Source organism: Haliotis asinina, chromosome 9, assembly GCF_037392515.1.
Source record: "Haliotis asinina isolate JCU_RB_2024 chromosome 9, JCU_Hal_asi_v2, whole genome shotgun sequence".
Taxonomy (NCBI): domain Eukaryota; kingdom Metazoa; phylum Mollusca; class Gastropoda; order Lepetellida; family Haliotidae; genus Haliotis; species Haliotis asinina.
The window spans coordinates 62,530,921-62,547,784 of record NC_090288.1 but is presented as its reverse complement, the minus strand read 5'-3'; the positions used below and the strand labels follow the sequence as shown (position 1 = coordinate 62,547,784).

Here is a 16,864-nt window from a genome sequence, read left to right as displayed (position 1 = left end):
ACGGTGTCTCCCATTTCTTACTGCAGAAGCCACGGTAGGTGTTTACACGCTACTGCTTCTGCCAGGCGCCTCCTCCTGAGCTGATAGTGTGTAAATGGTGCTAGCATCTGACGGCACCGGTTGATTGGAGGCGTCATATTTGGCCGCTCATGCATGAAATAATACACTCAACGTAGTGGAAATGTGTATGGATATTGGATACGTGGATGAATCTTGAAACTATCTAGTGTTTGCTTATTGTGTTTTGAAGCAGATCTAGAACGCTGTTAAATAACGCACACCGTGAATAACACGTGCCATATCAGGCAGCTGGTAGACGGCAGAGAGCCTGCTACACTTTCCAACTCTGTGATTGTAAATGTACGCTCTATACATTGTTGTTTATCATGGGCATTCTTAACGAATTCCGCATTTGCAACTTTGGACTTGACCACAATGAGCCTCAAAGGTTTGTCACATCCCAGGTGAGAATACCTAAATTAACATTAGTTTCAGTAACTCGTTCAGTATTGCATTATTCCATAATCAGATGTACCACGCTTGGTGGACAATTCATTCTAACCGTAAGATGGGGATAGATGCCAAGGCGACCGATGCGCCTCAATCCGAGTTCTGTAGGACATTTGGCACGATACAAACTCATGACTGTGACTTCGAACCCTGCCCAGATTATGTTTAAATATATATCAGTGCAATGTTCGTTAATTTCACTAAATCATAAACGTCTAGTATCAAAAACTGTTCAACGGATGACGGTAAGAAGTCTTGAATATTTAAGACTAAACAAAACAAAAACAACAAACTGCTTGTGCTAAAAATGTTTACTTTTGAGACGGGTGAAAAGAGACATATCTGCTGGAATATATATTCTGCTGCAAGGAGAATTATTTGGTAATTTCGAAAATTATGGATCCTAGTTCTCATTAATAAATTATCTTGTCTCCATTTGTCTCCAAAGATATTAACAACATGATTTGTGGTGTTTTCTTTAATCACTTTTTAACTGGAGGCAGGATAACATCGGAATCTGCATTAGGCATCGTAGCACGCCCTTGAAGAGATGTGTTGTCCTAAGTCAGTTCACAAATTCAATATCATGTATATCACCCATTGGCGTTAATGAAGACGACACTAAACCATTGAAAAAAGCTTGGGGGAATGTTGTCCCATGTCTGAACCAACGTTTGTCGGAATTCTCCTCACGTCAATATGGCTGTTCCTAGGCTTTACAGAAGGTCGCTCCATTTCATCCCAGGCGTGCTGGCTTGGGGACGCGTCTGGAGAAACGCTACCAGGATAGTACGGGAATGTTCTTCTGTCACACGAGCGACATGTGAACAGCCATTATCTTGCTAATGCTTTAGGTTGCGTCTCTGCCCTTGAATGAATGGTTGCACATGTGGCTGAACGATCTCATCCCTGTACCGCAGTTGTGATGCTACCCCATACGTTAACGCAGTCCCCACCAAACCGTTGACTTTGAACAACGCACGTGTCAGCTTACTGTTCCCTCGCCGTCTGTACACCCTTTGCCTTGCTATTTGAACTCGCCATTGATCAAAACACCAGCCTAATCTTTTGCCCTGTTCCACAGATGCTGTCTGTACCAGGCAAGATATGCCTGTCCATAACTTTGGAGCAATAGTGGACGTACTGCAAGCTTTCGGGGTCGGATATTGATTCCCTACAGTCATGGAATTGATTAGACGTAAGGCAGGAATGGTCCGAGCTGTCAAACTGGTAGTCTGGAATCAATTCCTTAGATGAGTGAACCGAATGTAGTTGACTTGCTGAAGTGACGTCAAATGTTTTACGACCGTTCCGTGACTAATCTTTCGTGTTCCCATCATGTTGAAAAGGTGTCTAAATAGATAAGATCATGTTTCGATGAACACCAAAATGTCTTGCAACTTCTTTTTGTGCCATATTGCGGCACGAAACATGCTTAATTAATTGTAGATTAGGGGATGGGGAGTCACAATCGACTGTTGCCACACCTCTGAATGCCAGTCAGATCGCAATAACACGATACAAACAAATGGGTACAACGAACGACCGTCCATGCACTGGGTTGCCGAGAGTCGCCAAAGCCGATGGATCGATACATCCAGGTACTTTATGTGCCGGCTAGACTGAGGGAGCAGCAGCAAGGGTCCCAGGTATTCCAAGAATATCCGGACATACCATACGGAGGAGGTTGACAGATGTCAGTCTGAGAGCCAGAAGACCTTACTTTGGCAGCTGTTACAGTTAAAGATTTACCGTGACAAAATTGGGAGCTCGTCTGGTATCGAATTCATTTGACATTTGAGACCATGTGTGAAATATATTCCAAATTTCTGCAATTTTGCAACAAGTTAATCGAGGAACCAGCAAAATGGTGTTTGAACTTGAGAAGTTTGTATTGTCCCCTGACTCTGAGACAACTGTTCAGTTGAGGAAATCAGATTTATTGCAAATTTCTTCATATCTCAAACTTGATGCCAAACCTGAAATGAAGAAAATTTTTTTTAAATGATGTTTTGGAAATGGTGCCAGAGGAAGCTTCAGATCAATTGGAAATAAAGAATAAAGAAACTTGAGATTCAATTACAAATTCAAAAGAAGAAAATAGAAAACAAGAAGAAATGAAAAAGTTTGAGATGGAGAAGGAAATAGAAAAAGAAAGGTAAAGAGATAGAAAGGAAACAGAATTGAACATAATAGAAATTGTCAAAGAAATTGCTTTGAAAAAACTTGAAAACCCTTCTCAGACCTCAGCATGCTTGGCTTGTACCCCCTTTTAATGAGAAAGAAGTTGACAAATATTTTCCACATTTTGAGAAAGTTGCTGAAAATCTTAAGTGGCCTAGGGAGTCATAGACTATGCTATTGAAAACTGTTCTGAAGGGTAAAGCCCAGGGTGCTTATTCAGCCTTGTCAGTACAACAAAACTGATACTATGATCTTGTCAAGAGTACATTTTTGAAAGCTTATGAGTTAGTGCCTGAGGCTTATCGTCAGAAGTTCAGAAATACTCCTAAAAGGGACAATGAAACTTTTGTAGAGTTTGCTAGAGAAAAGGAAACATTGTTTGATAGATGGTGTGGGTCTAAGGAAGTCACAGATTTTGATTTTTGTGAGACAGTTAGTGTTGATGGAAGATTTCAAGCAGAGTGTTCAAGCTGACATCAAGACTTATTTGGATGAACAAAAGGTTGATGACTTACATAAGGCAGCAGTGTTGGCAGATGATTATTGCTTGATGCACAAGAGTTCTTTTAAGTCTCCGGGTAATGTAAAGTTTTGTGGCCAAAATGGCTTTTCCCCGGTTAAGACTTCAGGACATGCAGGTTACAGTGGTGTTAGAACGGGTTCAAATTCGAGCGGCAAGCAGTCACATACCTTTCAGTCTAAGCCTAAGACTACCAGTGGTTCTGATCCTGTTTGTACGTATTGTAAGAAGCCAGGTCATTTGGTGTCTGCGTGTTACAAACTCCAGTTTAGAAATCAGGCTACAGGTTCCCCAAATGCTTTTGTGTCCATCGCACCAAAGCCTTTCTTTCCAGGTGGTTCTGAGAGAAGTTTTGTTTGTGAGAGTAAGTCTCCAGATTCTGTAGGTCAGGAGGAGTTTTTGCCCTTTGCTTATAAGGGTCCTGCGTCACTTATGGGAGATAATTCTACCCCACGGCCCGTTATTATCTTGAGGGATACTGGAGCTCTTCAATCTCTGATTTTGAAGGATATTTTGCCTTTTTTGCTGATGAGTCTTCAGCTAACTCAGATGTTTTGCTTCAGGGTATAGGTGGCAATTCTTCTGCTCCTCTCCATTTTGTGAATTTGACTTCAGATCGGATTTCAGGTGAGGTGAAAGTTGGTATTCTTGACTCTCCCAGTTCTGGGTGTCGATTTGTTGATTGGTAATGATTTTATGGGGTCTAAAGTTGGTCTGATCCAATTGTCACTGTTTCACCGGAGAGTTCAGTTAGTACAGAAAAGTTAGAGAATGAATTTCCGGGTATATTTCCTTCTTGTGCAGTGACTCGTTCAATGTCGAAAGGCATTTCTTCCAAGGCCTTTTTACAGAATCATACCATTTATGATTTGTCAGGTACATTCATTGATCATTCTTTGTGTGAGGTAGAGAGGGATGACGTATCTTCAAAGAGTAGTAGCTCTTCAGGACTTTTTGATAAGTCAGATAGTTTGTCAGGTGGTGATCACATTCGGACACTCCATTCATATTAAATGGAGTTACATCGCCAACAATCATCAACGCCTTATGTACATCATCCGCTGTCAGACCAATCACTGTGTTTACATTCTGCATAGTTGATTCTCTCTCACACCAAGACTTTCGTGAGTTTGCTACTAAATATTTTTTGTGACCCATTGCCTTAGATTTTGTCTCACTTATATTGTATTTGAAATCTGTATTCTGAAATTGACTTGTGACTTTGTATACCTTGTTCTCATTGCATAATAATACATAATTTGAACGTTTATGACTTGTCTTTGTTTTGTTTTGCTGGTTCACAAGGAGATGTCTTACATAGTGTGTTACGACGTCATCATCGCGCCCGTCGTCTCTGGCAGCACAACAACGAAGTGGGCTGGTACTTAAGAAACTGGAGGCGTGTTTGGTTTAGCGACGATTCCAGATTTCAGAGTGTTTAGACGTGTTCATGAACGTTACTCCCCAACCTGTGTATGTAAGGTGGATAGATTCGGTGGAAAGTGTAATGATGTGGGTGGTGATAGCCTATAGCGATCGGACGGATCATATCCACGTGCAGGGGAACTTAACGGTTCCTTTCATGAAGCAACCTTTACTAAGGTTAACCTTAATTCTCATTCTTTAACATTGCACTAAGATTACCTTAGCGACTTACAGACTTCTGAATGTGTCATGGATGTACTTCCATTTCAGTGGGGCAACCCTCACCTCTACATGTCATGGAGGATTTCCTGGGCTTTCTTTCATACATCGTGGCTCATCGTCAGCATGGTAATGTTATCACCGCCAGGTGTGTGGTTCATCTACTTCACACACTGGACCTACCTCCTGCTGACCATCACTGTTGTTCTGGACACAGTCATCCTGGTGTTCGTCAGATTCAAAAGACAGCAAATTATACATGGTAAGAGATAACACAGGGCGCTAAATGAACTGGTAATCATATCTCACATATACTATCCAAAGAAAGAAACGGAAAGACGAGAAATCTGTTGCGAAAATGTTGTATTTCATGAACTCGTCCACAAATAGACTTTAGTGCATGACATTTTACACCACTTTAGAAGAAGGTAATGTCTGTACAACCAAGTGGATACTTTTAAATAACGGAGACGCTGAGCGCGTTGTGACGACATAGCATAATCCTGACGTCAGATTTCCTGGCTCTCAGACCATTCTCTTTCAACCTGTCCCATACAGTTTAACCGGATATCCTCTGAAGTCCAGGCAGCCTGGTTGCTGGTTAATTATAAGACCCCTGGCAATCTCCAGCAATGACGATGTTCTTTGTCGCAGTCAAGACGTGACGTAGTGATTTGACCTTGAAACTCCTTCAAAACGAATACCAATTTCTGAGAGTAATCTGGATGTTTATAGCCAAACAGTGAATGCTCTTTGCTGCACAGTTTCAAATGGAAGGTGATTTCTGTTGAGTTGTGGCGATGCCCTTCTAATCTTTGTAAGAAATCTCATCAAAATCATTTTCAATTAAAACAGATTTTTACTTTTCTGGAATATTTTGACGATTGTTTGAACACAATAGGTAATTAACAATTTTCTAAAAATACAAATTGCCTATGCGTTTCTTTTTTGGATTTCGACGGTCCTTGCTATTATAAAGGATATTGCGCAAGATCTGAGAGAGTGAGTGGGTAAGTGAGTGATAAGTGACGCTTCAGTTTGACTGTTATATATTCCCATATATAGGATGAGAACACATTGTTGGTATATACCGTTTACGACACGATAGTCCTATAGTGAGCTAACAACAATGATATCGATCCCGTGATCGGATGAACGTGGCTCAAAAAAGGGACTAATGTTGTCGTTATAGACTACAACTTATGCCTAATATATTTTCTCAAAGAAAACACAAGGGAACATAATTATCCTGTACTCAAAAAGAAGGTAAAACATACCGTGGCTAGTCAGGTCAAGGCGTACGTCTTAAGCTTGAACTTGTATTTAAAGAGTTGTGTGATGATTCATACACAAACCAATACAGTGACATCGTTCAGGGAATAGTGCCACAGAAACCCTGCCAACTCTAATGTCAGCTAGTCAGGAAAGAGTTGTCCAGCAATGTGCGTATTATGAATGTTTTGGGTACTGTTACGAGAGTGTATTTTCTGTAAATCGTATTAGTGATTAAGTTAATCAAGATAATTATTATTGGGACAAAGTTTAGAGTGATAGTCATTATTGGCCACATTTCGTGTCACGGTAATAGTGTTTTAGCGGCACGCCCTTGAGGTAGCGCTTTAGAGTTGCCTCCCTTTGATGTCATTTGACTTGGTAAGCACAAGGCAGTTCGCGAAGGTTCCATACATAGCTGGAATGCACAAGAATCAGTGACGGTGTATATAGAAGGCTGGTTGACCACACACACGTGGACTTACACATTGAGTTTTACTGGAGTGTGTCATCATTCTTCCTACATCAGTCTGCCTGCCTCTTCGTCAGCGCTTGACCTAAATGACCGCTACCTGACCACTCACCGTGTTACATTCAGTACAACTCAACTTTCTCATTCTCAAACCAAGACTGGTGAGTTTATATTGTTTGTGAGCCAGTACTTTAGATTTGACTCAGTTTCATTGTACATGAAACCTCTATTGTGAATTACTGTATCTTGCTTTCGTTTGCTCAATAGATGTTAATGAATATTTTATACTTGTCAGTCTTATATTTTGCTGGTCCTGAGGGGATTTCCTATGCCTTTTGTCACGGCAATTTGTTAACCGTAACAGTTAACAATCATTTTCCAAGAAATCACACGAAATATATACATTTCTCCACATTTCCTTTTAGGCACTAATTTCTATGTTCAGGTTTCAAGTCACACCTACCCTGGTACCTGAAGCTATCCTGGCTCCTCAACAGTGTCGTCACTGTAGGAAGTTTGCACGTCAGCGCCGTGTATTGGGTCTTTATTGCCAAGGGTATGTACATTCTATGTTTTTGTCGAAATTTGAACATAATGTACCGACATGTGAAATAACTGGTTCGAACTGACTTTTGTCGAATGGTTAAATATATTTATCCTTGTAATGGTTTCATAGTTTTATGTACCTTTTTAGACCAAAGCCTGACATTATTGACATTCATCCACCACGGCATGAACTCTGTCTACGTCTTCTGCAACCTCCTCATCATCGCCATGCCAGTTCGTGTGTATCACGTGATCTACCCGATTATCTTTGGTGTTACCTACAGCGTTTTCAGTGGAGTATATCCCATACTTGGAAAGGGAGACCCGTATATCTACAAAATTCTTGACTGGTCCAACCTGAAGTGGACTTATACCTTTTGTGATTCTTAACGACTTTGTGGGTGTACTTTGTTTGTATTTGATTGTTTTCTTTATTCACAAACTGAGGATATACGTGCATTCAAAATGTCCAACAAGCAACGAGGACACTCGATTACTTGATTCTTCGACCGAAAGTAGTGACAGTGAATGTACAAGTGTTTGACCATGTATATCATGCTTGGATAACAGCTACACAACTCCAGCGGACAGTATACTGTCTCTTTATGGTGGTAATATCATGTCACTATTCACATCTAAAACAAATCATCACTTTATCTCAGTGTTAGATTTATGTCTAATATTTTTAAGTGTTGCCGAGTTCATACTGCATTGGCATGTATGGTCGCTATTGTAGAAGTGCTTCGGGCGCAAGTTTTAATGCATCAGTGACACTCAACCTTTCCTCATTGAATACCTCGGCATCAGTTTCAGGAAGGTTTTGTCCTGTGTATATCCTTGATTCACCTGCCGCAGTTTGTCATTCAGACCATGGAACAATTCTGACCAAAGCGGTCCATGACACTCTTCAGTATATGTAACCCATCATGATTATCATTCAAAACACTAAGCGTTGTGACCCAATAATAAATATTGATTAATTAATAATAGAATTTACAGAAAATACACTCTCGTAACAACAACGAATTTTCAGAAGGGCATTTACCTTTAGTTGAAGCGTTTTGCAAGTACTAATGATAGTTATATAACTTAATGTTAGGAGGGCTGTGTGGCCGTGATGTATCCTTCATATATGTATTTCTTTCTTTTGATCTCCGTCTTTATTTCTTTCACCCATTCACTTAATATTCTTGCTCTTAATTCTTGTAATTTATTCATCCAATCATTGTAAAATTCCGACTTATAAATAAAACCGGCTGAAGTAAAGTTAAACGCAGCCGAATTTGCGCTGGGAACAAACCAAGTCACTGTGTGCATTGGAGCAAGGCAAACACTAATTGAAAAAAAAAGTGGCAAAGAAAGCAAGCGAGTCACGTATCCCTGTTGTAGATTATGCCTGTTTTAACTAATTGCTTTTCAGGTGGCATATCGTCGACCTATATACATGGCTTCACACGCACCACATCGGTAGTTCTAATAGTCCATGGCTAGTCGATGATAACACTATAACTTGATCAATTATGACTACACTGTTTACACCATGTTTGTACGGCGTATCCATGTGAGCTCTAACATTCACATACTTATACCTATAAAAGACCGTGATGAATACCACTTTTATCTCAGAATGATCCTGCCGATAAACGCCCCTTATGATAATATATTTATGTCCACAGGGTGTCTGCGCCGAATACTTGCGAACGATGAAAAATGTAGTGCTAATGAAAGAGGCATCACTTACTTTAGTCTGATATCATCACTTACTATAGTCTGATATCATCACTTACTTTAGTCTGATATCATCACTTACTATAGTCTGGTATCATCACTTACTTTAGTCTGATATCATCACTTACTTTAGTCTGATATCATCACTTACTATAGTCTGATATCGTCACTTACTTCAGTCATATCATCACTTACTATAGTCTGATATCATCACTTACTATAGTCTGATATCATCACTTACTTTAGTCTGATATCATTTTACGAAAGACGTGCTTTTGTTTCAGTAATGTTTTTCGTTGACAATAATAATGTCATAAGCAAAAGCAAGTAATTGTTTGTTAATTTCTGTGTATATGAACTTATCTTTGTGCAATAACACGAAAACAGCATTACTGTACTCAACACGGAATGCCTCTGCAGCACATGTACGAAATACTGTTGAGACGATTTTTGTGGCAATTATTTTTCCCCACACTTCTAAAAGACAAATAAAAACACGTCTACTCACAAGCTCAATGTTACCATTCTTGTCGTTCCAGTGACAGGTTGACGTATTGTCATTGTGGCAGTGCTTCAACGCGAGAGACAATTAACCCTCCTTCTTATACACACCCAAGTAACACTACACTCCTACATATGTTAGGCAATCATCACAACTACATTGAAGAGCTGGGCTATCTGTTACTTTCTATGACAGAAAAGTGTTCAGCGGCATAGGGTTTAGTTCAAAACAATGTTTGTAGAAAATGTATGGAATGGAAGTAAATACAAGTGACAAATTATTTTGTTGTTTTTAATGACTTCTCGCTATTCTCAAAGATATCTTTTCCGCACTACTCATACAAAGGTATGTATGATTACGGCACGATACATTGCGTAAATATCTCTGACACACCGATTAAAAGTTAGGAAATAAGAAGGGAAAGAAGTTGTGGGTGTTCCTATTAGCGACGACCCTGTTTGGATTGTAGGATGGTTGGTATCTATAGGGATGATGGTTAGTCTGCCATACGGACACTGAAGCAAATATATCCAAGAAAGCCCACACGTGTTTGGAGGATGTGGCAAGTCTAGATTACCTAGAAAATGAAGAAAGTCTGAGCGCTCCTTTTCATTATATTGTATTTTATAACAATGACCTATGTTCTGTAAAATATGTTCATTTCGGAGACTAGCTGTTGGAGTGGGATGGTGGTGTAAGTGGTAGGCGCTGGGTTACATGGCTGTTGATATCATGGATGTGTGCGTTTTGTGATTCCTTCGTCAAATGTTCTCTGTTATCATTCATGAAGAACGGATAGGGCTTAGTAACATACTCCAGACTTGTTTGAGGAATTCACCAATCACCATACTGCTTTATCAGACAACTTTATCTTTATCAGGCTACTTAGGCGATAAGTGCCAACAAGCCCAATCTGGTCATGTATTCATTATACTGGCAGAGAGGCCATTTGGGAACTTCATGGCGTCGCAGTAACTGTCGATGTTGAAGTTGGTGGCCTTAGACCACCTTGTCTGTATACCTGGACGTCGTTCACGGTGATATAACACACATAGCACTCACTCTGTACATACATGTGTCAGCTTTGTAAGAAATATACAGATAGGTAAGCTACTATTTGTTCGATGAGAATTAAAACTCATGCTCAAAACCTGCCTACATACCGACGGATTAGACCAACCAATGTTCTAATAGTATTTATTTAGGCCTTTTAGGAATGTTTCATGAATTATGTCAACATTTTGGTACATTTGTTCAAAATCAAGTATTAGATATCAAATCAGTGGCATGGGTCTACTAACTGTAATGGCCTTAAACAATTGCATTGACACGTTTCTATGCTCAGTCTTCATTGAAGCAAGCGAAATCTGATTAGTCACCGACTGATGTTGGCACCTTCGGGAAGGAAAATTGTGTATCATTCGTTCAGAAATACGACAACGAAATGAACATTATGAATTGATTGAATGTCAGTATTCATCCCGTCTAATGTTTATGCTGAGACTGCCCCTTCCAACACTGTGATTGCTGGGACAGTCGCATAAAGGCCTAGAACACTTTTGACATGAATTATTTGTCCAACGCCCCTCTTTCTCCCACACCCACTTTCCAATCCATCACTTTTTTTATTCGGCCCGACCGTGGCTACAAGCATTCAGAGGTCTATAAATATGTCAGGACGAATGTGTGCGAAGGATGAAAATTCACACTAGGCAACTCTTGCAAACGTGTACGCCCCTCTCAGCGGTGGTATGCCGACTGGAGATGAAGGAGAATACCATTGAAAGTAATACAGAACAAAAATAATGTGATCACAACATAACACAGCTGAGGAACATTTCTTACCTACAGCCTTCCCACCCTGTCTCAGAGCCACTAACTGTGGTGAACTGAGTCTTGTCTTCTGAAGCTTACAACATGCAGCAATTGCCGGTTGGTTATGGGTTCAGATGTTGGATAAAGCTATGTGAGAATGAGTTATTGAAGAGTGTTATTATATAGAGTGGTCAGCACGAACTTTAACGACAAGGTCAGTGAACAATCGACAAGGTCATCTCACACATTCATAGGACTGTATTATCGTTGAACTAGTCAGCACTTGATGTGTGGCGACCCACTTTGTAATAACAACGTACTTTGTAATCAAATTGTCTAAGTCCAACAGTGTTTGTGCACTTAGACGATTTTATTACATAAAGGGTTATTACAAACCGGGTTACTCTCGAAACAACCCACTATCTAATAAAAACGTACTTTGTAATAAAATATTCTAAGTACGAAACTCTTTTGGACTTTGAAAACAGTCGGTGATGTGAAGCAGTATCGAAACTACCAAAGGAAGTGATACAAATTAAAGTACTGGCTTAAATTTCAAAAAAGTCACAATAGGATTGCATACTTTCTGGCCGGGTATGACCAACACACACCCTTGCACAGAACATTAATATGGAAATTGACAATATGTTGCTTTCTTGATAAAAGGCTATAGTCTCCTTGCCGTCCCCTTGTTTTCAATGTAAAATGCAAGGCTGCAACTTATTCGTCCAGCCAAGGTTTTGACTCACGTGAAGTAACCACGGACTAGTCAACTAAAATATTTCTTGATATTGTTTGAGATTGACGTAGTCCCCATTGCCAGGCACATACTCTTACATATTGCTCATGGCATACTTATGGCAACGTAGACATGCTAAAGAAACGGAAAACTACTACTTATAAACGATTTCCCTATACATTGCAGAGTTCCGATTATGTCATAAACATCGCCTAGAAAATAGTAGTCATAATACTAGGTGTTGATGTAGAAGTGTCAGCAAATGCTAGCCAACTGTTCAGCTGAATAAAAAACAACAACAAAAAAAAAACAACAGGAATGTATGGTTCGGGTCATACTAGGAAAAGGAAATATATTTGTCACTGGTGTGATGTCAAGTTTTGAAATATCCACCACATGGATCAAACGTTGTAAATTTCGCAGGGACTTTTGGAATGTTGTTCGACCACAAAGACCAATAACAATCTGGGAGTTGAGCCTCTCACCTCTGCTTTCTGTCATTCCTAATGTTAATGCAAAAATCTAATCTGCAACACCTAAAGTGTTATCACTGGTCTCAGAGCATAACCCTGACAGTTACTAAAATTCATGTACGAAGTATACGCATCATAGTCCGTGGCAGAAGTATTGGCGACATTCTGGAGTTTCAAAGACTGTCAACGCATGACAAGTAAAAGTGTTAAACTTTTGTTTCATTCTGTGTGTCTAAGTGTTCGTAGTCACTACGGGACATGTGAATACCAGGGTTGAATAACGTTCGTGACATAGATTCCAAGACAATATTTATCTACAAGGCTGATTTGTGTCATGGTATAACCAATATGAAACAGAACTTTGTTTGGCCCAGAGTCAATTAACTGCAAATAGTCAGGATGTAGTTGTGATACAGTTGTACTAGCAGTGTGATGAAGACTGGTGTGATGGTTTAGGGATTGCAAAATCATTTACTCCCGCTTCTTAAGAAGCAATGAGGATATTAAAGCCGTCCACACCACAATTCGTTCGTTGTTACCATACACTGTTTTGGACATCTCTCTGTTCCACTTTGGACAAGCTATATTTAGGAAGTTACAGGACTTGGGACTGGCTGTGGTGTATCGTCAGTCATCTGAATTGAAAGGTTGGTTTCGTATGTTTCATTGGATTGGCCTTCCTACCTGTGAAACAAGTTTTGATAGGATATGATGAGGTCAGCAGTATGAAGCCTGAAATTCAAGGATGTGAGAAATTCTTGGAGTAAGTCCGAAGTACATGGATTGATGGACAGTTTCCTATTGTAATTTGGAACCATTTCCGGAGTGAGCAGCCCAGGACAAACAACAGCAGCAAAGGTTACAGTAGTCGTCTTGGAAGGAGAGCCGCAAATTTGAACATTTTTGAGTTGATCTTGTTTTTTTAGGAATGAACAGTCTAATAAGGAGGTGGTCCATAGTGGGAGCTCAGAGCAGAATCAATTAAAAAGGTGTGAAAACATGCGGGCCATGGTGAGACGGGCCATACTGGGAGGTTACCGACGTGATACAGGTGGTATGTGTATGTGATATAGCTACTAGACTAACACGTAGTCTCTGAGCCCCAGATGGACGGGGAAAATATATACAGAACCTGGGGCAATCTAGACTTACTTCATTTAGAGCTTTGGGATCGCAGGGAGGTCTATAGGCAGTTGGGAAAATAACGTGGTTCAAGGGCTATGAGAGAGATTAATATATCTACATGTCGCTTGATATATACCTGTTAATGTAGGGTGTCCGCTTGATATATACCTGTTAATGTAGGGTGTCCGCTTGATATATACCTGTTAATGTAGGGTGTCCGGTGTCCGCAAATCCGCTTACACGGTTTCGTATGCTTTGGATATTGACCAATCAGAAATCGACAAATTTATTTTTAAGGTAATAAAGTCATGATACGTGTGTAGATGAATAAAATACAGCTGTGACACGCATCTAGCCCATGGTATACAGTTATGACACGTGTCTATTTCCATGGTATACAGGTCCTGAGACGTGTCTAATTCCATGGTATACAGGTCATGAGACGTGTCTAGTTCCAGGGTGTACAGTTCATTACACATGTCTAGCTCCATGGTAACACCATAATCCGGGGTCGATTCCCCACATGAGTACAATGAGTCAAGACACCACCACCCCCCACCACCCCCCCACCCCCCGACCCCAGTCGTGATATTGTTCACCTACTACTAGAATGTTGCCGATCAAGCAATATGGTGGGTGTAGATGTGTATGGATGCATTTCTAAACAGACAGACTTGCAGGCAATAGTTATTGGGATGGTTAAGGGAGAATATGTCAACTCTGTTTGCGAACACCTGGTGTCATCCCTGAATTTCCATGCTCTTTTCCTATAATTTACATCGTTATCTTACTATCAACGCCCAAATGAATTTGTTTCCGTGGATACTAGAGACTGGTTATTCTCCAGCTTTGACGTTTATAGCTACAGCCTCAATGCTATCGGACGGGCAATGTTAGATATGTTGTACACTAACAATATAAACAGGATTTAAAAGGGTACATGAAAAGCATCAAGGGGCGATTTATTGTCTTGCCTTTTGGCTATTTTTCTTTTATTTTTTTCGTACAGATATCTTCTAGTGCAACCTATGCCTTCACCAACTAACCGATACAATCGTTATTTCTAGGCAATGAAACAAACATCCATTGCGACGTCCACCGCTTTTACGGCAAATCGTAAATTCATTGCGTGACTGGGACGGATTAGCTGTTGATTAAACGGGCAGGAATATAAACCAAGTGAAGCAACGCAGAAAGCTCAACAGTTTGTCACTGTCTGACAATTTGGGCGTTCTTTGTAGATAAACTGATGTGTTTCCTGATATTGGCAGCGAAGTTAAACGACACCTGTTGATAAAAGATGTTAGGTGTCGTATGTCTTTATCTTATCAATTTTTTAAATGCGATATCAAAAGCTTCAAGCACATCTGAAAGGGTGTTTTTTATATTATCTAACAAACTGACGAGAAACACGACTGTCACGATTACATTCAGTGCATTTTATCAATTGGAATTAGCTGAGAACGTTTTTCAAAGTGACTTCATGTCGTGTATGGTACAAATATTTTCATGACTTAACAACCGAGGACTGGTACACTCAAGCACGCTTTGTTAACAGTCACGACTTGTAACAGGTCATTTTCTTCTTGTTTAAGCTTGAAAAAATGCAAAGTCAAAAATGAACGTTTAGTTTTGCTTTGCATCAGATAACAATAATACATCTCTGATGAAATCCATTCAAGCATAGGTGTGTTGGTCACAAACCTAAAACCTTCCAAAGGAACAGGGATTCGAACCCACAATCATAAGTTTCTGCTGTACCCAGTGAAGCAACTCTACTCGACACCTGAAATGTTTAGACTAAAGGATGACGGACCTAGAACGCTAGTGTTTTCGCCATGTCTCCACTGCAACTTTCGTGAACAACCTTCGAACGCTCTGACCAATCTCTGATAAATAGCTAGTGAAAGAACAGGGGCTAATTGTCGCACTAGTAACCTCATACGTCTAAAATGTGTTCGGTAATTACTCCGCACACTAATTGATTTTAAAGTTTTAGTTACTGAAAAGTGTTTTTCCTTGGATGGTAACTGCCCTTGTTGTAGTTTATGTTTAAAATATCAAATGCACTCTTCAAGAAAGGAAACGCAAAATGAAATGATACTTACAATTTTGTACACATATGTAAACTCAAACATTTTTAGGGTTGCGCATTGTTTCTGAAATATTTTAGAAGACCATGCTTGACCAAACGCAGGAAAAAATTATTTTAAACTATTAATCAGGATTGTCATGATGTGCATGGATGTCATGCAGCATGAATATCAGGCACAGTGATTGTTTCTCACGTGCAAAGCATGAGTACAGTATGTGACTATGAAATATCCAAATAAATCTCACAATTTCATCCTCGATCTTTGCAAGTACTGTACACGAAAATGGGACGTCTCAACGCTGCCGATCGAAATTAGGCAATTGGACGATTGCAAGCTGGCGAATGAAAGAGTGAGGTGGTGAAGATCTTCAGCGTTCATCCCAGCACAATAACTCGATTGTGGGATCGATTTCGTCACACAAATGACCGTCTAAAATCAGGAAGCCCTAGACTCACCATACCTGCTCAAGATCGGTACATCCGGGTAACCCACATACGTGACCGCCATCGTAACGCCCGGGACACAGCTCAAGAACAGTTTGGACCCCGAAGAATGTCCGATCAGACAATCAGGAACCGTCCCCGAGAAGTAGGAATACGAGCCAAAAGTCCAAAAGTTGCTCCCTCCTTGACACGACTACATCGACGTCGACGAGTGAGATGGTGCAACACGGCGTTGCGATGGAATCTAGCAAACTGGAGGCGCATGTGATTTAGCGATGAATCCTGTTTTCTCCTCAGGCGACGTGATGGTAGAGACCGTGTCTACAGACGACGTCATGAACGTTTTGCTCCTAACTGCATCAGACAGGTGGACAGATTCGGTGGTGAGAGTGTTATGGCGTGGGGAACGATCCCATACACCCGCAGATCGGAACTTGTGTTTGTCCAAGGCAATCTGACGGCCAATTGATACATCGACCAGATTCTCCGTACGCACGTCCTTCAACTTGTTCACCGTGGACTACCTGGCCAATAACAACATCAATACCCTCCCCTGGCCCTCCAGATCCCCGGATCTAAACCCAATCGAACACCTTTGGGATCTGATCGATAGACGGGTACGTCGACTTCGTTATCCACCACAGAATCTTCAACCTACACAAATGGGATAAGATGTGTGTCAACCAAGTCAGCGAGCCTGACCACATGATCCCGTTAGTCGACTCTTACAAGCACGGGTTGCTGAAAAGATTTTGCTAACCAGGGTCATCATGAGTTCACGAACACACTGTGTCC

The 16,864-nt window shown here is 40.5% G+C and overlaps 1 pseudogene; it reads left to right on the top strand.

Annotated features, from left to right (window-relative positions):
* Positions 1–383: 383 nt before the first annotated feature.
* LOC137297100 (protein rolling stone-like) lies at positions 384–7,692 on the top strand (annotated as a pseudogene).
* The last annotated feature ends 9,172 nt before the right edge of the window (positions 7,693–16,864 follow it).